Source organism: Heptranchias perlo, chromosome 12, assembly GCF_035084215.1.
Source record: "Heptranchias perlo isolate sHepPer1 chromosome 12, sHepPer1.hap1, whole genome shotgun sequence".
In the NCBI taxonomy this organism is placed as follows: domain Eukaryota; kingdom Metazoa; phylum Chordata; class Chondrichthyes; order Hexanchiformes; family Hexanchidae; genus Heptranchias; species Heptranchias perlo.
The window spans coordinates 59,099,435-59,121,497 of NC_090336.1; the positions used below are offsets into that span (position 1 = coordinate 59,099,435).

At 52.5% G+C, this 22,063-nt stretch overlaps 1 protein-coding gene across 2 annotated transcripts in view; it reads left to right on the forward strand.

The window, feature by feature from the left end:
* The first annotated feature begins 14,540 nt into the window (after window positions 1-14,540).
* LOC137328065 (uncharacterized) overlaps window positions 14,541-22,063 on the forward strand; it is a 138,900-nt gene continuing 131,377 nt past the window's right edge. For both annotated transcript variants that reach the window (XM_067994191.1, XM_067994192.1), the window contains exon 1: window positions 14,541-14,747. The gene's annotated coding sequence lies outside the window, so the exon portion shown is untranslated. The remainder of the gene's footprint in view (window positions 14,748-22,063) is intronic.

Below are 22,063 nucleotides of genomic sequence, written 5' to 3' on the forward strand. Positions count from 1 at the left end.
ATTTGTTTGGGGTTAATCCCTCACTTCTCTTTTCATGAAGGTACATTTCTCCCCATATTTCTTTAATAGTTTCTATTTTTCACAGCTGTGGATCTACTCAATCTATGGTGTTTCTTTCCTCACCTCGCACGCAAGTAAATTGCTTTCACTGCATCAATGTTTTTCTTTTTCTGTAATCATTTGAGAGTGACTTGTATTTTTTGCATTTTTACCAGTTTGAATCTTGCAAACTTTTAGCTCAACCTCAACAAACGATAACTTGCCTTTAACGTAGTAAAACATCCTGAGGTGCTTCACAGGAGCGTTATCAAACAAAATTTGACACCGTGGAGATTTTAGGACAAGTGACCAAAAGCTTGGTCAAAGTGTTAGGTTTTAAGGAGCATCTTAAAGGAGGAGAGAGAGGTAGAGAGGGTGGAGAGGTTTATGGAGGGAATTTCAGAGCTTAGGGCCTAGGTATCTGAAGGCACGTCCGCCAATGGTGAGGTAATGAAGATGGGAGATGTGCTAGAAGCCAGGATTGGAAGAGCACAGAGATCTCGGAGGGTTGTAGGGCTGGAGGAGATTACAGAGATAGGGAGAGGTGAGGCCATGGAGCGATTTAAAAACAAGGATGAGAAATTTAAAATCGAGGCACTGCCGGACCCAGAGCCAATGTAGGTCAGTGAGCACAAGTCTCTATTAAATCCAGACAGGTGCATCTGTGTGATTACACAGTGGACCCTCCAGGCAATTTAGACATTTACTAATTGTGCAAATCTTTTGTTGGTATAAAAGCCTTGGTTAAAACTCTTCATCGAAGTCATGCTAATTAAAGAAATAAGTCAAAAGTAAAATGCCGTCAATAACTCCAGTAGTACATCGGTGACCAATATTGCCATCGATCAAGATTTTCCTAATCCCTACTGACTAGACTGTCTGGTAAATGACAAATATACGATTCAACATTCATTTTGTTTTGCGAAACTGCGTGATAGTTTGTGAGGAATCAGCTTGCAGATAAGATAACATGGATGACCTGAGCACCACTGAGCGACTTGCAATGGAGGAATATCCTAAGATGCACTCAATAAACACCAAGCACCATTAAAGGATTAGGATCGCCCTGATAGAAGTCCTGATTAAGTAAACGGAAAGTGGTGGTACACACTAAATCAACGTCTTGCTGGGTTATTATTCTTGGGATCATGTCAGGCTTTACCAACCTCCGTCCTGATACAGCACAGTTTCTGCAACCATGAGCATGGTGTTAAAAGGTTAGCTCTTGATTGACAGCTTGCCATTAACCACTTTGCTACAGGGGTCATTAGAAAGTTGATAATTTCTTCGTTTAAAAAAAAACTATAATCATTCACATAGTGATCGTCTTTCTATTGTGCTTTTGTTTTACTAGTAATTGCTGACAATTAATTTGTGACATTGATGAATTTCCTGTTGAACTGTATTATCTGCGTATTTCACAGACACAATGACATCTAGGTATGAAATGTTAGGTTGAGGAACCAAGCACTAAAGACGAAATAGAAATATAACTTGATATAAGTTGATAGATTTTGATAAGTAAGGGTATTATATGGAACCAAGGCAGATAAATGGAGTTGAGATACAGATCAGCCATGATCCAATTGAATGGTGGAACAGGCTCAAGGGGCTGAATGGCCTCCTCCTGTTCCTATGTTTCTTTGTTCTTGTGAAGTGCAGTTTGTTAAAGTGGAATACACATTTATCCTAGTAGAAAAGATTCACGAAATAGAAATTATACATTTAATGTCAAGTTGGGTATTTTTTAAATATGGGACTCAATTTAATTGAAGTTTCACCTTTGTTTTAGTTGGTTAAAGCTGATAGGCTAAGTACTTAGACGTCTGTGAAATATTCTTCTGAGTCATCGTGCTGAGTAGTAATGAGCAGCACTTAAACTGGATATTAACTTGTCTGACATGAGGGGGGCAAAAGTCTTTTTTACATCATCGCACAGTTGACAATTACAAAGCACTTTTTTGTTGCACTGCATTTTCACCAGTGTGTACCATGCGATGACCTCACCCGTTGACACACTGAAAGCGCAAGACAAGAGGCAGCTGGCCAGGCAGGTTTCCATTGGCACGAGGGCTTGGTGTCGGAGCACAAATCCTGAGCGATCCACTGACTTGTGCTTCAAGCAGCGGAAAAAGCTACTACTGTAAAAAAAAAGAAAGAATATTAATTGCGCACATTAATCACACGCAGCTGGGTCGCTGAGGTGAGCAGAGGGCGAGGAGAAGTTCAAGAATTTCTGCCATGAATCTCGTTGCGTTTGTTACAATTTCTCAATGAAAGCTGCTGACAGGGAGCCAGGTTTTTTTTTTGTTTTTTTGCTCGCTCTCTCCCTCTTCTCATTTTAAAAGGGATCACATTTCTCAGATTTGTTTCTTTTTACGACTTAACTTACAAAATAGCATTTGAGGCCTAGTATTTTTTGGACTTGAGTCAGGTTAACAACTGACTTCTGGTTTCTTTCAAGAATCCAGGGACTTCATTACCTCTCCTGGGCTGTTTTTTTTAATGCTGAATATCATTCATTTGATGCTATTTTGATACCAACTGGATTTTTCTCCCCCCCCATCTTGTTGACATTTTCCAATTTATTTCCAAATACAGTAGTGAGGATCTGGCACGAGTTGACAAATTGGGTTAACACTAAACGCAAACAGCGTACAAATAAACAGCAGGCAAGTGTAAAATTCAAATGAAAGTTGCTGACAGGGTTACATGTTTTATAGACACTAAAAATGTTTATCTTGTTTTCATTTTCAAACGGCAATATGTCCAGACTTACCAAATCACAGCAGCTAAAACCGTATGGAGCATAAACATGGGCATGGACCAGTTGGGCTGAATGGCCTCCTTCTGCGCTGTAAATTCTATGTACCTCTATGTTAAAAAAAAACAGTTCATTGAGAGGGCGGAAGCACTAAATTATCAGAGCCATTATTGATGTTGAGATTTCACTGCGTTACTTAAACTAATAGTCACTGCACAGTATAAACATCTGCAAGATATTTTTCAGCACTTTTCCAGGAAATTGAAAGTCTCCCAGGACGGTCCCTCTATCTTCAGCAGGAGAGTTTTGGGCTCATGTTGCAAAGTGATCAGCTTCACATCACAGCTTCCACTGAAGTCAACTGGGAGTGTCTCTTCTGTTACATCTCAGCCAGGCCACTAGGTGGAGCACCTTGCAGTGGCAGAACACTTGATTGGTGGAGGGGGGGGCGGCGGTGAGTTTTAACCCCCAACAACGTGTGGATTGGGGGTGGGTGGGAAGTTAAAATGAATGATTTTTCCAGTGCAACCACAAACTGGCTCCCACGCGGCCACTTCCGGGCTTGACAGAGGCGTGTTTGGTTGCGTGCGAGTAACCTGCTCGCCGGAGGTGGGTCAATAATTAATGCAGGTGGGCGGGTAGTTATGGGAGCAATTAACATCACTATGAGACATTAATTAGGGCTTTTTAAATTGAATTTAAGAGAACTTTGAATTTAATGCCTCTAGCACAGGTTTCCCGGGGCTCGTGAATCTCGTCAGTGAAACGGAGGCGAGAAGGACAGGATCCATGGGATAAGTGCCTTTATTGCACTGCATGTGGGCCAGGAGGAACAGGACTGCTTCCCCATGGCTCACCAAGCTTACCTTTTAAAGGCCCCACAATGTTCGACTTCCCCCTCCCCCCCCCCATACAAACCCCGAAGTCTTTATGAAAGGGAAATCGTGTTTAACAATTTTATTAGAGTTCTTTGAGGATGTAACTAGCAGGGTAGATAAAGGGAACCAATGGATGTAGTATAGTTGGATTTCCAAAAGGCATTTGATAAGTTGCCACATCAAAGATTATTACACAAGATTAGGGCTCATGGGGTTGGGGGTAATATATTAGCATGGATAGAGGATTGCTTAACGGACAGAAAACAGAGAGTATGGATAAACGGGTCATTCTCAGGTTGGCAGGCTGTAACTAGTGGGCTACCGCAAGGTCAGTGCTTGGGCCTCAGCTATTTACAATCTATATTAATAACTTAGATGAAGGGACCGAATGTAATGTATCCAAGTTTGTTGATGATACAAAGCTAGGTGGGAAAGTAAGCTGTAAGGAGGACACAAAGAGTCTGCAAAGGGATATAGATAGGTTAAGTGAGTGGGCAAGAAGGTGGCAGATGGAGTATAATGTGGGGAAATGTGAGTTTATTTACTTTGGTAGGAAGAATAAAAAAGCAGAATATTGTTTAAATGGTGAGAAACTATTAAATGTTGAAGTTCAGAGAGATCTGGGTGTCCTTGCACAAGAAACACAGAAAGTTAGCATTGAGGTACAGCAAGCAATTAGGAAGGCAAATAGAATGTTGACCTTTATTGCAAGGGGGCTGGAGTACAAGAGTAAGGAAGTCTTGTTGCATGGCTTTGGTGAGACCTCACCTGGAGTACTGTGTACAGTTTTGGTCTCCAAATCGAAGGAAGGATAGAGGTGGTGCACTGAGGGTTCACCAGATTAATTTCACTAGATTGATTCCTGGGATGAGAGGTTTGCCATATAAGGAGAGATTGAGTAAAATGGGCCTACATTCTCTGAAGTTTAGAAGAATGTGAGGTGATCTCATTGAAACATATAAGATTCTGAGAGGGCTTGACAGGGTAGATGCTGAAAGGTTTTTTTCCCCTGGCTGGAGAGTCTACAACTAAGGGGCACAGTCGCAGGATAAGGGGTCGACCATTTAAGACTGAGATGAGGAGGAATTTCTTCGCTCAGAGGGTTGTGAATCTTTGGAATTCTCTACCCCAGAGGGCGGTGGATGCTCAGTCGTTGAGTATATTTAAGACTGAGATCGATAGCTTTTTTGACTCTAAGGGAATCAAGGAGATGGTGATCGGACGGGAAAGTGGCATCGAGGTCAAAGATCAGCCATGATCATATTGAATGGCGGAGCAGGCTCGAGGGGCCGTATGGCCTACTCGTGCTCCTAATTCTTATGTTCTTAGTTCTTATGACTCTGATCTCTCCCCGAAACGCCCCATACAAACTCCGAAGACTCCGATCTCTCCCCGGCTACTTTCCTGCCCAAAAAGATAGCCAGCCTGCCAATCTGGCTGGCTGCTGGGCGTGGAACCTGTTTGAAAATTTTTTAAAGACGTTGTATCGTCAAAATCATCACAATGTGCAGGAAACCCTTACTTCCGGGTTTCCTGTCTGAAAATCCCCCCCCCCCCCCCACCCCTGACTCTTCCCGGCTCCAAGTTAATATCCAGCCCTCTGTGTCTCAGGGTGTGGGAAATGTAACAGTGGTGGATCTGTCACACCTTTGCTAAAACATGCCTTCATCTCAAGATAGTTCAGAGAGGGACTGACAGCAGCCTTGGAAACATTCGCAGCCCGTTCTCCAACCACAAGGCGTAAAGCGATTTAAAAAAAAAGCTGAAGCCACTCTCACCTTCAGGCACCAGAGAATCATAGAAAATATGGTGGGTGTGATTTTAATCTAACTCACCAGGCGGGTAACCCACGGGATGGGGTGGAGCGCTGATTTTGCACCCCATCCAATATTACTCTCTATTGACTTCAGTGCAGTGTAAAATTGGGCGGGGTGTAAAACCAGCATTGCACCTGATCTCGTCAGTGTCCAGACGGACAGATGGGTTGGGTTAAAATTGCCCGCTATGCCACAGAAAGGCCATTAAGCCTTTTGTGCTTGTGTCTGTACCCTATCTTGTAACGGGAGCTATTCAATCCCGTTTTCCTGCCCTTTCTCTGTATGGCTCGAAGGTCCACCACCACCTTCTCAAGGGCAACTAGGGATGGGCAATAAATTCCAGCCTTGCCAGTGATGCCCACATCCCCAGAATGAATATTTTTTTTTAAATCCTTTTATATTTTTCATTTTCGAATACTGATTTCAAATCTCAAAAACGATGTTGTGATCTCTGCCTCAACAGCTACTTGTGGTAAAACATTCAATGTTCAAATGATATTCTATGTGAATAAAATTCATTTCCATTTTCCCCCCTCTCCCTTTCATTTTCACGTTTCATAATTTCAAAAACTTCTATTAGGTTTTCACTTAATCTTTTCTCTCCCAGTTGAAAAAAAGCCACCCCATACTCCACCCCAAATTTTCATACCTTTGTTTATAACAATAACCTCTCATTCCGGGTGTCATTCTAGTGAATGTTCACTGTATCCTTTCCATGGCCCTAATATATTTCCTATTATAGGGTGGCAGAACTGCAAGCACTATTGCAACTGTAACCAATGTCTTGTATAAATTCTGCATCACTTCCATGCTTTTATGTTCAATGCCCCTATATATAAAACCCAGAATCCTGCCTGTTGATAGACTTTTCTACCTGCACTCTCTCCTTTAAAGACTTATGTATCTGCACCCCGGATCTCTCTGTCCCTCCACTCTGTTAAGAGTCTCACCATTTACGAAAATATGAAAATGACCAACTGGTCCATCGAGCCTGTCTCATACCGTTATGGTGCGACTGACCTTTATTGTCCTCAATGTCCCCAATCCACCAACAGCCATGCAATCTCCTGGGAGAGGAACATAGGAATTGCTAGTTGAAAAAAAGACCAAAGTCCATCTAGTTTGGCCTTCTACCATCCTGGTAGCTGCATGATGCAATGATAATGCATCGATCTCTCTCAATTAGTCTACAATAGACCCAGACATGAGGTGAGGAAAACCCCCAGTGGTGGAGAGATTTGGAGAGGTCCAAAGTCACCTGTTCTTCCCAAGCATGTTACACTTACCACAGAAAGATCATCGACCTGAAACATTAACTCTGTTTCTCTCTCCACGGCTGCTGCCTGACCTGCTGAGAGTTTTCCAACATTTTCTGTTTTTATTTCAGAATTGCAGCATCTGCAGTATTTTGCTTCTGTTTTTTAGTGATGTTGGTTGAGGGATAAATATTGGCCCAGGACAAGCGAGGAGAATTCCCCTGCTCTTCTTCGAAATAGTGCTGTGGGATCTTTTGCGTCCACCTGAGAGGGCAGATGGAGCCTCGGTTTAACGTCTCATCCGAAAGAGGGCACCTCCAACAGTGCAGCACTCCCTCAGTACTGCACTGGGAGCGTCAGCATATGATAGTGAACACAATTCTAGGAGGATCCCCTACTTGCACCAAATAGTACATAAATACCTGAATAGATTTTGCCAGAATTATACAAAGCATTCCTTTCTGTCCACCAGCGGTCATTCAAAATCCAACAACGCACTTCGCCAAATCCACCAGATATTTGTTGGTGAGTGACGTTTAAAGAGAAAAAAGAACCATCAGGTTGAAAATAAAACTTTAAAATTTTGATGCTTGAAAAGTCAAGGCTGGAACAGCATTGATGAAAGGTTAAATATATGTAAAGAGACTGCCTGGCAATACAGGGCATCAGCTGATCTGCCACCACCTGAGTATGTGCAAGTGTATCTGCCCAGGTTATGTCTGCTGGAACATCCAAAAAACAACAGATGCAAAGGGGCTGGAAATCCCCAGGTCCCTGCTCCCACACCAGATGATCAGTGAAATGGGATTCCCAGCCACCTGAAGCTATGGATGCCGACCCCTTCCTAAATCAAGGAGATGGGGTAATGAGCACGTTTGGGTGGGCGCATCTCACCTATAAGGGATGCATCAGAGGTACCCGCTGGCAGCAGGAAGAGGCAGCAGCCTACATGTACTCCGTTAGGCTCCGGGCCGAAGAGATAGTGGCTCCGAGGAAGCTTCCGCTCCAGTGGGAGTTATATCTCTGGTACAGAAGGGTAGTCATTACCTTACTTCTGGCAAGGTCTGGAGCCAGAGTGGAACTCACTCCAGCTCCAGCTCTCCAGGGTGTAATGGTTGGAATTCTTGGTAAAATAGCTTGGGAACTGCCTCAGGTGCTCCCCCTTGACACAGTGGGGGGCAGGTGGGGGGATCTGCATATGGACCTGCCCAACCAAAAAAATGGTTGGAAGAAGTATGGGGCAGAATCCAGGCACAACACGATTCTGCCCCATTTTTCCACTCCCTTGACTGGACATCTATCCCAGTTGTGCTTTGACCCAGACCAGACTTTCAATCTCAATGTGGGATCATAGAAATCATAGAAAGGTTACAGCATGGAAGGAGGCCATTCGGCCCATTGAGTCTGCGCCGGGATAAAAAGGGGGACGAAAAAAAATCAGATGAACCTCCCAATGGTTGGTTACAGAATGGCCTTGGAGCACAGGTCTGAGAACAAGCTACCTACTTACATTCAGAGCCGGGGAATGTGCACAGGATGTGGTGCTGTAGTGCCTCAACTGGTGTGTGTGTGTAATTACAGCATGACAAGTTTACATAGGCAGTTTCCACTATAAATGTGGACATAGGAATTTATAATGGGAAAAAGATGACAGGAAATGCCTGCAGACAAAAGATTTTTAAAAATATATTATACATAGTTCAGGTCCCTCATGATGTTGGACTCTGCATTTTGAAGTAATCCTTTTCAGCGATAAACAGAATCTCCTTAGTGCATGTGGACAAAAAAACATGGACTGATTGGATGGAAAACAGTGACAGTTTCTATTGTTTACTTTTAATGAAAATTGATCTGTGCAGTAATTCATTTTTAAGTGAATGTCAGTGCCTTTAATTAAATAATTAATTAATCATTCTATAAGGATGATGTCAGGAAGCACTTCTTCACACAAAGGGTAGTGGAAATCTAAAACTCTCTTCCCCCAAAAAGCTGTTGAGGCTGGGGGTCAATTGAAAATTTCAAAACTGAGATTGATAGATTTTTGTTGGGCAAGGGTATTAAGGGTTACGGAACCAAGGTGGGTAGATGGGAATTAAGTTACAGATCAGACATGATCTAATTAAATGGCGGAACAGACTCGAAGGGCTGAATGGCCTACTCCTGTTCCTGTGTTCCTTTCTTGACCAACTGGACGTACAAGTTTCCCATACAACATAAAGGTCTCAAAAGTGCAGAGACTTATATGCAGCTGCAGAAGGAAATTAGTATATAACCACAAGATTGTTGGCTGTGCATATTACTTGGTGACCTGCACATTTGTCCTCTGCTTCTTGAAATTACAAAGAATTACATAGAATGTACATCACCGAAACAGGCCATTCGGGCCAACTAGCCTCCTCCCACCCTACTTCATCTAACCCTATCTGCATAACCTTCTCTTCCTTTCTCCCTTGTGTTAATCTAGCTTCCCCTTAAAGGCATCTGTGCTATTTGCCTCAACCATTCCTTGTGGTAGCAAGTTCCACATTCTAACCACTCTCTGAGTAAAGAAGTTTCTCCTGAATTTCTTGTTGGATTTTTTTGTGATTCAAAAAGATATTTTTTTCCCCCTCAGGATCCTTGGTGGCGGGAATGATTTATACGTTTTTGAAAATCTGGGCCAGAAAAGGAGAAAAGAAACACTTTTTGAAAACCATGCCAATTTGGAATTTTTTTTTGTAACATCTGTTGAGGGAGTTCTCTGCTGTTTGAAAGTGCAGTCTCTCAACTCCCTCTCACACTAACCACTGCTCGGCTGACACTCCAAGAGTTCTATAATGTGTGCGGGAGTCTCAAAACAACACTGTAAAAGAGCAGGAAAATCTCTGCGAACATATAAAATTATATGGCAGCGCATGTTAAAAAAAACCCAGCTGATTCGAATCAGATCAGCTTGTAAATCCTTCCTCTTCACTCCTTTGCTTCTCCATTGATGACTGGATTCTGTCCTCCTAATCTCAGTGCTAAGGATGGAGATTAATCCCCTTGCCCAGAATTTGTTATTAGAGTTAAGAGCATCTGGGTGACAAGTAGCTGAGTGGAAATTTTACCACAATGAAGAGAAAAAGAAAAGAGAAAATAGAGAAAAACACAGACAGGATGAGAGAAGACTATATTATCACTTGTCTGTTCCTTGCTCATCTGTGTCAGCCGTGACTCACTGGTAGCACTCAGCCCTCTGAGTCAGAAGGCTGTGGGTTTAAGTCCCACTCCAGAGCTGACAAAATCTCGGCTGACATTCAAGTGCAGTACTGAAGGGAATGCTGAGCTGTCAGAGGTGCTGTCTTTCAGTTGAGATGTTATACCAAGACCTCGTCTGCTCTCTCAGGTGGACATAAAAGATCCCATGGCACTATTTTGAAGAAGTGTAGGGGATTTATTCCCGGTGTCCTAGCCAATATTGAACCAACATCACTAAAACAGATTATCTGGTCATTATCACATTGCTGTTTGTGAGACCTTGCTGTGCGCAAATTGGCTGCCGCATTTCCTACATTACAATAGTGACTATGCTTCAAAAAGTACTTCATTGGCTTTAAAGCACCTTTGGGATGTCCTGAGGTCATGAAAGGCGCTATATAAAAGCAAGTCTTTCTTTCTTTCTTTGCATGTACAATCTTGTGCCTGTACCCTCCTACTGTTTGTTCCCTGTGACCCATAAGGCAAGTACAGTTTGCCACTTTTCACTAAGGTTATGACTATGGCACAAGTTGTTGCCATAGGTATGTGCTTTTGACTGAAAACCCCATATCTAAGTATTTGTCCAACATTGTCCACACTTCCTTGAGAGGACAAAATTGCCAATTTGATGATGATCAAAAAATGGCGGAGGTATTTAAGAAGTGTTTTGCATCGGTCGTTACTAAAGGAAAGGATATCGGAGAGTAGGTGAATCCTGAGGTGGTTGAGAGGGAAATGTGAGATTTTATGATGGATAAAAGAAAACTTTTAGATAAGTTAGTTAGGCTAAAGGGAGACAAAGTGCCAGGACCCGACAAGATACATCCGAGGATCCTGAGGGAGAAGAGGGAGGAAATCGCTGAGGTTCTATAAATTTATATTTCAGGGCTCTATTGACAGTGGCTGTGAGCCAGATGACTGGAGAGTGGCCAAGGTAGCATCCATCTTCAAAAAGTGAGACAGAGCTAACCTGTGTAATTACAGGCCAGTTGGTTTAACATCTATGATGGGAAAAAATGTAGTCTCTAAGGATGAGATTACTGTGTATCTGATAAAGAAAAGTAGCCCGCACAGGTTTGAGGAGGTAATAAGACATGGTAGTTGTCTCTTTTTTTTATTCGTTCATGGGATGTGGGCATCGCTGGCGAGGACAGCATTTATTGCCCATCCCTAATTGCCCCCTCTCTCTTCCTTTAAGATGCTCCTTAAAACCTATCTCTTTGACCGAGCTTTTGGTTACCTGTCCTAATATCTTTTTACATGGCTTGGTGTTAAATTTTGTTTGATAACCTTCCTGTGGAGTGCCTTGGGACATTTTACTACATTAAAGGCGCTATATAAATGCAAGTTGCTATTGTAGATGGGAGAAATGTAGTGGATGTACTGTACATGGACTTTAGGAAAGCCTTTGACAAGGTAGATGGGAGATTACTGGAGAGGAGTCATGGAATTAGTGGGAGGATAGCAAACTGGATTAAAAATTGGTTAGAATGAAGAAACAGAGAGTAGGAGTTAAAGTCAGTTTTTCAGAGTGTCTGAAGTGGGGAGTGGTGTTCCATGTGATCCAGTTCTGGAGCCACCTCTGTTCACTGTGCATATCAATGATTTGGATATAGGTCTAGGGGGAGTGGTGCCAAAATTTGCAAGTGATACCAAAATAGGAGGTATAGTTAATTCTTTAAAAGAGCAAAGGAAGTTGCAAAGGGATGGGGAATGGGCTAAAAAAGTGGCAGTTGGAATTCAATGTCAGTGAGTGTGAGCTGATACCTTTTGGTTAAAAAAAACAGCAGTAATTATACTCTGACTGGAAGTAGGCTCAGTGCTGTGGAAGAGCAGGAGGATTTGGGGGCATCGGTTCACAGGACATAAGGATGTAAAAAGAGTTAATGTAATTCTAGATTTTATCATGAGGTATTGAATATAAAAGCCAAGAGGTAATGATGAGTCTATATAAAACCTTAATAACACCTCAGTTAATGTACTGTGTGCAGTATTGGGCTCCACACTATAGCAAGGTTATTGAGCCTTTAGAGAGGGTACAATGTAGATTCACTGGGATACTGCCCGGTATAAGGAAATACAAAGAAAGACTTGCAAAATTGGGGCTATTTTCATTAGATCAATGCAGATTACAGGACAATATAATAGAAGTGTCTAAAATTATGAAAGACTGGGACAGGGTAGATAGGAGCAGACTGTTACCAGTAGTTGAAGGGTCAAGAATGAGGAGCCATAGATACAAAATTAAATGTAAGATATTTAGAACAGAGAGCAGGAGGAACTCCTTCACACAGAGAGTTGTGAGGCTGTGGAATTCATTTCCAGAGTTATTGGTTGAGGCAGAAACTGTGTCAACATTTAAGATTAGATTGGATGGGTGGATGAAGGACAAGGGGATGAATGGGTACGGTACGGAAGATTAAGAGGTGGTCTAATTGAGGTGTTTAAGATGCTTAAAGCAGTTGATAGAGAGAAACTGTTTGTTCTGGTGTGGGAGTTTAGAGCAAGGGGGCATAACCATAAAATTAGAGCTAGGCCGTTCAGGGGTGATGTCTGGAACTCTCTCCCCCAAAAAGCTGTTGAGGCTAGGGGTCAATTGAAGATTTCAAAACTGAGATAGATAGATTTTTCAAAAGCAAAATACTGCAGATGCTGGAAATCTGAAATAAAAACTGAAAATGCTGGAAATACTCAGCAAGTCAGGCAGCATCTGTGGAGAAAGAAACAGAGTTAATGTTTCAGGTCAATGACCCTCCGTCAGAACTGGAAGAAGTTGAAAATTAAACAGTTTTTAAGCAAGTACAGAGCCAGGGAAAGGTTGGGGGTGGGGGGGAGAGGATGAAAGAATAAAGGGGAAGGTCTCTGATAGAGTGGCGGGCAGGAATGATTAAATGACAAAAGGGATGATGGTGCGAGGCAAGGAGGGGGTTAATGGGACAAATAAAGAAACAAAAGATGGGTCTAGAGGAGCTGTAAATGGCGACATCAGAACCATTACCAGCACCTGCTGTCCAAGAAAATGGGTCCTCCTCAGAAGACTAACACGGGACGCAACCAACAGAGTACCCTTCGTCGTCCAGTACTTCCCCGGAGCGGAGAAACTACACCATGTTCTCCGCAGCCTTCAACATGTCATCAATGACGACGAACACCTCGCTATGGCGATCCCCACACCTCCACTACTCGCCTTTAAACAGCCACCCAACCTCAAACAGACCATCGTTCGCAGCAAATTACCCAGCCTTCAGGAGAACAGCGTCCACGACACCACACAACCCTGCCACGGTAACCTCTGCAAGACATGCCAGATCATCGACACAGATACCACCATCACACGAGAGGACACCACCCACCAGGTGCACGGTTCATATTCCTGTGACTCGGCCAACGTTGTCTACCTCATACGTTGCAGGAAAGGATGCCCCAGAGCATGGTACATTGGCGAGACCAGGCAGACACTGCGACAATGGGTGAACGGACACCACGCAACAATCGCCAGACAGGAGGGTTCCCTCCCAGTCGGGGAACACTTCAGCAGTCAGGGACATTCAGCCACCGACCTTCGGGTAAGCGTACTCCAAGGCGGCCTTCGAGACACACGACAATGCAAAATCGTCGAGCAGAAATTGATAGCCAAGGTCCGCACCCATGAGGACGGCCTCAACCAGGATCTTGTGTTCATGTCACGCTACACGTAAGCCCACCAGCGAACAAAAGCTATCTGTTTTTAATATAACGGGTCATTTGCTGGCTTTCTCTGCCTTCCGGATGTTTCTGCCTCTCTCTCTCTGTTTTTTTTCTCCTGTTTGTTTTTTTTGTTGAATGTATGTTCGGGGGTTCTGTAGGTAACACCTCTCTGTCTGAACACGGTGATTGCCTTGGCAACGGGCAGTTGCAAAGACTATCTGTAATCACCATGTATTGTTCTATGATTTATAAATGCGTAGGCTTCGAGGAGTTCCTGACATTTACCTGAGGAAGGAGGAAGCCTCTGAAAGCTTGTAGATTTCAAATAAAATCGTTGGACTATAACTTGGTGTTGTAAAATTGTTTACAATTGTCAACCCCAGTCCATCACCGGCATCTCCACATCAAGAAAATGGGAGCAGTGATGAGTCCAGAAGGTTGTAAAGTGCCTGATAGATTTTTGTTAGGCAAGGGTATTAAGGGTTACAAAACCAAGGTGGGTAGATGGAATTAAAAAACAGATCAGCCATGATCTAATTGAATGGTGGAACAGGCTTGAGGGGCTGAATGGTCTACTCCTGTTCCTATGTCCCTAACAGGGTGGGTAAATGTGATGAGAACTATCTGCCCAGGTAGAGGGCAAACATGATAGGGGCTGGTTGGGCCGAATGGCCTGTTTCCATGTTGTAATCTCTATGTATACACACGTGTATATAAAATATAAACTGCAAAGAGTTGGATATAGATTCAGGTTTAGGAGTTTTTAGCAAAGATCTTTTCTTTTTCACGATTGACCTGCCCCTGTATTTCTGCCATAGGAAAGGGTGTTGTGTTTCTGTCGGAGGACAAAAAAAGAAAATCGCCTCTCAATTCTTCCGGGGCCGATTGGCGGGACTGCGCCGCCCCGGGATCACCCGGAGCCGGTGGCCGCGATCACCCGGAGCCGGTGGCCGGGATCACACGGAGCCGGTGGCCGGGCCCGGTGAGTGGTGTTGGTCGGCCCGCTGGTGCTCCCTGGAAAGCGGACTCGCTTAAAATCACCGCCCGGTAACAACAAATCCCGGGGAGCAGAGTCGGCCCGTCACAGGCAAGAAACCGGGAACAGCGGGGAATCGTGGCACTGGGACTGGGAGAGAGGAGAGAGGGGGGAGAGAGAGAGAGGGGAGAGAGAGGGAGAGGGAGAGGGAGGGGGAGGGAGAGGGGGAGGGGGAGGGAGAGGGGGAGAGAGAGAGGGGGGGGGAGAGAGGGGAGAGGGGAGAGGGGGGGGGGAGAGGGGAGAGGGGGGGGGGAGAGAGGGGAGAGGGGGGGGGGAGAGGGGGAGAGGGGGGGGGAGGAGGGAGAAGGGGAGGTAGGTGTGTGGGGGGGGGGAGAGAAGGGGAGGTAGGTGTGGGGGGGGAGAAGGGGAGGTAGGTGTGGGGGGGGGGGGAGAAGGGGAGGTAGGTGTGGGGGGGGGGGGGAGAAGGGGAGGTAGGTGTGGGGGGAGGTAGGTGGGGGGGGGGGGGGAGGTAGGTGGGGGAGGTAGGTGTGGGGGGAGGTAGGTAGGGGGGGGGGGGGAGGTAGGTGGGGGAGGTAGGTGGGGGGAGGTAGGTGGGGGGAGGTAGGTGGGGGAGGTGTGGGGGGAGAGGAGGGGGAGGGGAGGAGGGGAGAGAGGGGGGGGGGGAGAGAAGGGGAGGTAGGTGTGGGGGGGGGAGAGAAGGGGAGGTAGTGGGGGGGGGGAGAAGGGGAGGTAGGTGTGGGGGGGGGGAGAAGGGGAGGTAGTGTGGGGGGGGGGTAGGTGTGGGGGGGGGAGGGTAGGTGTGGGGGGGGGGGAGAGGGGAGGTAGGTGGGGGGGGGAGGTAGGTGTGGGGGGGGAGGTAGGTGGGGGGGGGAGGTAGGTGGGGGGAGGTAGGTGTGGGGGGGGAGGTAGGTGTGGGGGAAGGGAGGTGGGGGGGGGAAGGGGAGGTAGGTGTGGGGGGGGGGGAGAAGGGGAGGTAGGTGTGGGGGGGGGGAGAAGGGGAGGTAGGTGTGGGGGGGGGAGGTAGGTGTGGGGGGGGGAGGTAGGTGTGGGGGGGGGGAGGTAGGTGGGGGGGGGGGGGGGAAGGGGAAGGTAGGGGGGGTGGTGGGGGGGGGGAGAAGGGGAGATAGGTGTGGGGGGGGGTAGGTGGGGGGGGGAGAAGGGGAGATAGGTGGGGGGGGTAGGTGGGGGGGGGGGAGAAGGGGAGGTAGGTGTGGGGGGAGGTAGGTGGGGGGGGGGAGAAGGGGAGGTAGGTGTGGGGGGGGGGAGGTAGGTGTGGGGGGGGGGAGAAGGGAGGTAGGTGTGGGGGGGGGGGGGGAGGTAGGTGTGGGGGGGGGAGGTAGGTGGTGGGGGGGGGAGAAGGGGAGGTAGGTGTGGGGGGGGGGAGAGGGAGAGGTGGGGGGGGGGGAGAAGGGGAGGTAGGTGTGGGGGGGGGAGGGGGGGGAGAAGGGGAGGTAGGTGTGGGGGGGGGGGGGAGAAGGGGAGGTAGGTGTGGGGGGGGGGGAGAAGGGGAGGTAGGTGTGGGGGGGGGGGGGAGAAGGGGAGGTAGGTGTGGGGGGGGGGGGAGGTGGTGGGGGGGAGGGGTGTGGGGGGGGGTGGGGGGAGAAGGGGAGGTAGGTGTGGGGGGGGGGGGAGAAGGGGAGGTAGGTGTGGGGGGGGGGGAGAAGGGGAGGTAGGTGTGGGGGGGGGGAGAAGGGGAGGTAGGTGTGGGGGGGGGGAGAAGGGGAGGTAGGTGTGGGGGGGGGGGGGTGGTTGTGTGGGGGGGGGGAAGGGTGGTAGGTGTGGGGGGGGGAGAAGGGGAGGTGGTGTGGTGGGGGGGGTAGGTGGTGGGGGGGGTGAAGGGGAGGTAGGTGTGGGGGGGGGGAGTGGTGGGGGGTGGGGGTGGTGGGGGGGGGGGGGGGATGGTAGGTGTGGGGGGGGGGGGAGAAGGGGAGGTTGGTGTGGGGGGGGGGGGAGAGGGGAGGGTGGGTGGGGGGGGGGGGGGGAGTTGGGGGGTGGTGGGGGGGGGGGGGGGGGGGAGAGGGGGAGGTAGGTGGGGGGGTGTTGGGGGGTGGGGGGGGGGGAAGGGGAGGTAGGTGTGGGGGGGGGGGGGGGTGTTGGGGGTGGGGGAGGGGGTAGGTGTGGGGGGGGGGGGGAAGGGGGGGTAGGTGTGGGGGGGGGGAGAAGGGGGGTAGGTGTGGGGGGGGGGGGGTGAAGGGGAGGTAGGTGTGGGGGGGGGGGAGAGGGGGAGGTAGGTGTGGGGGGGGGGAGGGGTGGTAGGTGTGGGGGGGGGGGGAGAGGGGTGGTGGGTGTGGGGGGGGGGGAAGGGGGGTAGGTGTGGGGTGGGGGGGGAGAGGGGTGGTAGGTGTGGGGGGGGGGGGGGGGGTGAGGGGAGGTAGGTGTGGGGGGGGGGGGGGAGAAGGGGAGGTTGGGTGGTGGGGGGGGGGGTGTGGGGAGAGGGGGGTGGGGTGGGTGTGGGGGGGGGAGAAGGGGAGGTAGGTGTGGGGGGGGGGGGGGGGGGGTAGGGTGTGGGGGGGGGGGGGGAGAAGGGGAGGTAGGTGTGGGGGGGGGGGGGAGAAGGGGGGTAGGTGTGGGGGGGGGGGGAGAAGGGGAGGTAGGTGTGGGGGGGGGGGGGAGAAGGGGAGGTAGGGTGGGGGGGGGGGGAGGGGAGGTAGGTGTGGGGGGGGGGGGGGAGTTGGGGTGGTAGGTGTGGGGGGGGGGGGTGAGGGGGGGTGGTGTGGGGGGGGGGGGGAGGGGTGTTGGGTGGTGGGGGGGGGGGGGGGGGGTGGTGGTGGGGGGGGGGGGGTGGTGGGGGGGGGGTGGTGTGTGGGGGGGGGGGGTGGTTGGGGGAGGTGGTGTGGGGGGGGGGGGAAGGGGAGGTAGGTGTGGGGGGGGGGGGGTAGGTGGGGGGGGGGGGAGGGGAGGTAGGTGTGGGGGGGGGGGAGAGGGGTGGTTGGGTGGGGGGGGGGGTGGGTAGGTGGGGGGGGGGGGGTGTGGGGGGTGGGTGGGGGGGGGGGGGGGGAGGTTGGTGTGGGGGGGGGGAGAAGGGGAGGTAGGTGTGGGGGGGGGGGGAGAGGGGTGGTGGTGTGGGGGGGGGGGGGAGAAGGGGAGGTAGGTGTGGGGGGGGGGGGAGAGGGGAGGTAGGTGTGGGGGGGGGGGGAGGAAGGGGTGGTGGGTGGGGGGGGGGGGGGGGGGGGGTGTGGGTGGGGGGGGGGGGGAGGTTGTGGGGGGGGGGGAGGAGGGGAGGGGGGTGGTGGGGGGGGGGGGGGTGAGGGGGTGGGGGGGTAGGTGTGGGGTGGGGGGAGAGGGGGGTTGGTGTGGTGGGGGGGGGGGGAGAAGGGGAGGTAGGTGGGGGGGGGGGGGAGAAGGGGAGGTAGGTGGGGGGGGGGGAGAAGGGGAGGTAGGTGTGGGGGGGGGGGGAGAAGGGGTAGGTGTGGTGGGGGGGGGGGAGAGGGAGGTAGGTGTGGGGGGGGGGGGGGAGAAGGGGAGGTAGGTGTGGGGGGGGGGGAGAAGGGGAGGTAGGTGTGGGGGGGGGGGAGAAGGGGAGGTAGGTGTGGGGGGGGGGGAGAAGGGGAGGTAGGTGTGGGTGGGGGGAGAAGGGGAGGTAGGTGTGGGGGGGGGGGGAGAAGGGGAGGTAGGTGGGGGGGGGGAGGAGAAGGGGAGGTAGGTGTGGGGGGGGGGGAGAAGGGGAGGTAGGTGTGGGGGGGGGGAGAAGGGGAGGTAGGTGTGGGGGGGGGGGGGAGAAGGGGAGGTAGGTGTGGGGGGGGGGGGGAGAAGGGGAGGTAGGTGTGGGGGGGGGGGAGAAGGGGAGGTAGGTGTGGGGGGGGGGGGGGAGAAGGGGAGGTAGGTGTGGGGGGGGGGGGAGAAGGGGAGGTAGGTGTGGGGGGGGGGAGAAGGGGAGGTAGGTGTGGGGGGGGGGGAGAAGGGGAGGTAGGTGTGGGGGGGGGAGGAAGGGGAGGTAGGTGTGGGGGGGGGAGGTAGGTGTGGGGGGGGGGGAGAAGGGGAGGTAGGTGTGGGGGGGGGGGGAGAAGGGGAGGTAGGTGTGGGGGGGGGGGTAGGTGGGGGGGGGGAGGTAGGTGTGGGGGGGGGGGAAGGGGAGGTAGGTGTGGGGGGGGGGGGAGAAGGGGAGGTAGGTGTGGGGGGGGGGGGAGAAGGGGAGGTAGGTGTGGGGGGGGGGAGAAGGGGAGGTAGGTGTGGGGGGGGGGGAGAGAAGGGGAGGTCGGTGTGGGGGGGGGGAGAAGGGGAGGTAGGTGTGGGGGGGGGGGAGAAGGGGAGGTAGGTGGGGGGGGGGAGAGAGGGGAGGTAGGTGGGGGGGGGAGGTAGGTGTGGGGGGGGGGAGGTAGGTGTGGGGGGGGGGGAGGTAGGTGTGGGGGGGGGAAAGGGGAGGTAGGTGTGGGGGGGGGAGAGAAGGGGAGGTAGGTGTGGGGGGGGGGAGAAGGGGAGGTAGGTGTGGGGGGGGGGAGAAGGGGAGGTAGGTGGGGGGGGGGAGAGAAGGGGAGGTAGGTGTGGGGGGGGGGGAGGTAGGTGTGGGGGGGGGGAGAAGGGGAGGTAGGTGTGGGGGGGGGGGAGAGAAGGGGAGGTAGGTGTGGGGGGGGGAGGTAGGTGTGGGGGGGGGGAGAAGGGGAGGTAGGTGTGGGGGGGGGGAGAAGGGGAGGTAGGTGGGGGGGGGGAGAAGGGGAGGTAGGTGGGGGGGGGGGGGAGAAGGGGAGGTAGGTGTGGGGGGGGGGAGAAGGGGAGGTAGGTGTGGGGGGGGGGAGAAGGGGAGGTAGGTGTGGGGGGGGGGAGAGAGGGGAGGTAGGTGTGGGGGGGGGAGGTAGGTGTGGGGGGGGGGAGAAGGGGAGGTAGGTGTGGGGGGGGGAGAGAAGGGGAGGTAGGTGTGGGGGGGGGGAGGTAGGTGTGGGGGGGGGGAGAAGGGGAGGTAGGTGTGGGGGGGGGGGAGAGAAGGGGAGGTAGGTGTGGGGGGGGGAGAGGGGAGGTAGGTGGGGGGGGGGAGAAGGGGAGGTAGGTGGGGGGGGGGGAGAAGGGGAGGTAGGTGTGGGGGGGGGGGTAGGTGTGGGGGGGGGGGAGAAGGGGAGGTAGGTGTGGGGGGGGGAGAAGGGGAGGTAGGTGGGGGGGGGGAGAAGGGGAGGTAGGTGTGGGGGGGGGGAGAAGGGGAGGTAGGTGTGGGGGGGGGGAGAAGGGGAGGTAGGTGTGGGGGGGGGGAGAAGGGGAGGTAGGTGTGGGGGGGGGGGGGAGAAGGGGGGTAGGTGGTGGGGGGGGGAGAAGGGGAGGTAGGTGGGGGGGGGGAGAAGGGGAGGTAGGTGGGGGGGGGGGAGAGGGGGAGGTAGGTGTGGGGGGGGGGAGGGGAGGTAGGTGTGGGGGGGGGGAGAAGGGGAGGTAGGTGGGGGGGGGGGGGAGAAGGGGAGGTAGGTGTGGGGGGGGGGAGAAGGGGAGGTAGGTGTGGGGGGGGGGAGAAGGGGAGGTAGGGTGTGGGGGGGGGGAGAAGGGGAGGTAGGTGTGGGGGGGGGGGAGAAGGGGAGGTAGGTGTGGGGGGGGGGGAGAAGGGGAGGTAGGTGTGGGGGGGGGGAGAAGGGGAGGTAGGTGGGGGGGGGGGAGAAGGGGAGGTAGGTGTGGGGGGGGGGGGAGAAGGGGAGGTAGGTGTGGGGGGGGGGGAGAAGGGGAGGTAGGTGTGGGGGGGGGGGAGAAGGGGAGGTAGGTGTGGGGGGGGGGAGAAGGGGAGGTAGGTGTGGGGGGGGGGGAAGGGGAGGTAGGTGTGGGGGGAGGGGAGAAGGGGAGGTAGGTGGGGGCGGGGAGAGAAGGGGAGGTAGGTGTGGGGGGGGGAGAAGGGGAGGGAGCTGTGGGGGGGGGGAGAGAAGGGGAGGGAGTTGTGGGGGGGGGGGGGAGAGAAGGGGAGGGAGTTGTGTGGGGGGGGGAGAGAAGGGAGGGGAGGAGTGGGAAGGGGGAGGAGGGATGGAGGAGAGGGGAGGGAGAGAAGGGGAGGGGAGGAGAGGGAGGGAGAGAGGAGAGAGAGGGGAGGAGAGAGGGAGAGAGGAGAATGGGGGGAGGGAGAAGGGAGAGAGAGAGGAGTGGGAGGGAGGGGGAGAGAGAGGAGAGGGAAGGGGGGAGAGAGAGGGGAGAGGAGAGAATGGGAGGAGGGTGGGGAGAGAGAGAGAGGTGAGGGGGAGGAGAGAGAGGATGGAGGAGAGGGAGAGGAGAGAATGGGGAGAGAGGAGAGATGGGGAGGGAGAGAGAGAGAGGAGAATGGGGGAGTGAGAGAGAGAATGGGGAGGAGTGAGAGAGAGAGAATGGGGGAGGAGGAGAGAGAGAGAGAAGGGGAGGGAGAGAGATGGGGAGAGAGGAGAGAGAAGGGGAGAGAGAGAGAGAGAATGGGGGGAGAGAGAGAGAATGGGAGGGAGGAGAGAGAATGGGGAGAGAGGAGAGAGAAGGGAGAGAGAGAGAGAATGGGAGGGAGGAGAGAGAGAGAATGGGGAGAGAGAGAGAGAGAATGGGGAGAGAGAGAGAGAGAATGGGGAGGGAGAGAGAGAGAGAGAGAGAGATGGGAAGAGAGAGAGAGGGAGAGAGAGAGAGAGAATGGGGAGAGGGAGGAGAGAGAGAATGGGAGGAGGGAGAGAGAGAGAATGGGGGGAGAGAGAGAGAGAATGAGAGAGAGAGAAGAGGGAGAGAGAGAGAGAATGGGAGGGGGAGAGAGAGAGAATGGGAGAGGGGAGAGAGAGAGAATGGGAGGAGAGAGAGAGAATGGGAGGGAGAGAGAGAGATGAGGGGAGAGAGAGAGAATGGGAGGGGAGAGAGAGAGAATGGAGGAGAGAGAGAGAATGGGGAGAGAGAGAGAGAATGGGGAGGGAGAGAGAGAGAATGGGGAGGGAGAGAGAGAGAATGGGAGGAGAGAGAGAGAGAATGGGGAGGAGAGAGAATGGGAGGGGAGAGAAGAGAATGGGAGAGAGAGAGAGAATGGGAGAGAGAATGGAGGAGGAGAGGAGAGAGAGAATGGGGAGGAGAGAGAGAGAGAATGGGAGGGAGAGAGAGAGAGAGAATGGGAGGAGAGAGAAGATGGGGAGAGGAGAGAGAGAATGGGGAGAGAGAGAGAATGGGGAGGGAGGGAGGAGAGAGAGAGAAATGGGGAGGGAGGAGAGAGAGAATGGGGAGGGAGAGAGAAGAGAGAGAAAAGGGAGGAGAGGGAGGCGAGAGAGAGAAATGGGGAGGGAGAGGAGCATGGGAGAGAGAGAATGGGGAGGGAGGGAGGGAGAGAGAGAATGGGGAGAGAGGGAGGAGAGAGAGAATGGGGAGGGATGAGAGAGAGAGAGAAGAGAGAGAAATGGGGAGGGAGGGAGAGGAGAGAGAGAGAGAGAGAGAAATGGAGGGAGGGAGAGAGAGAATGGGGAGGAGAGAGAGAGAATGAGAGAGAAGGGAGAGAGAGAGATGGGGAGGGAGAA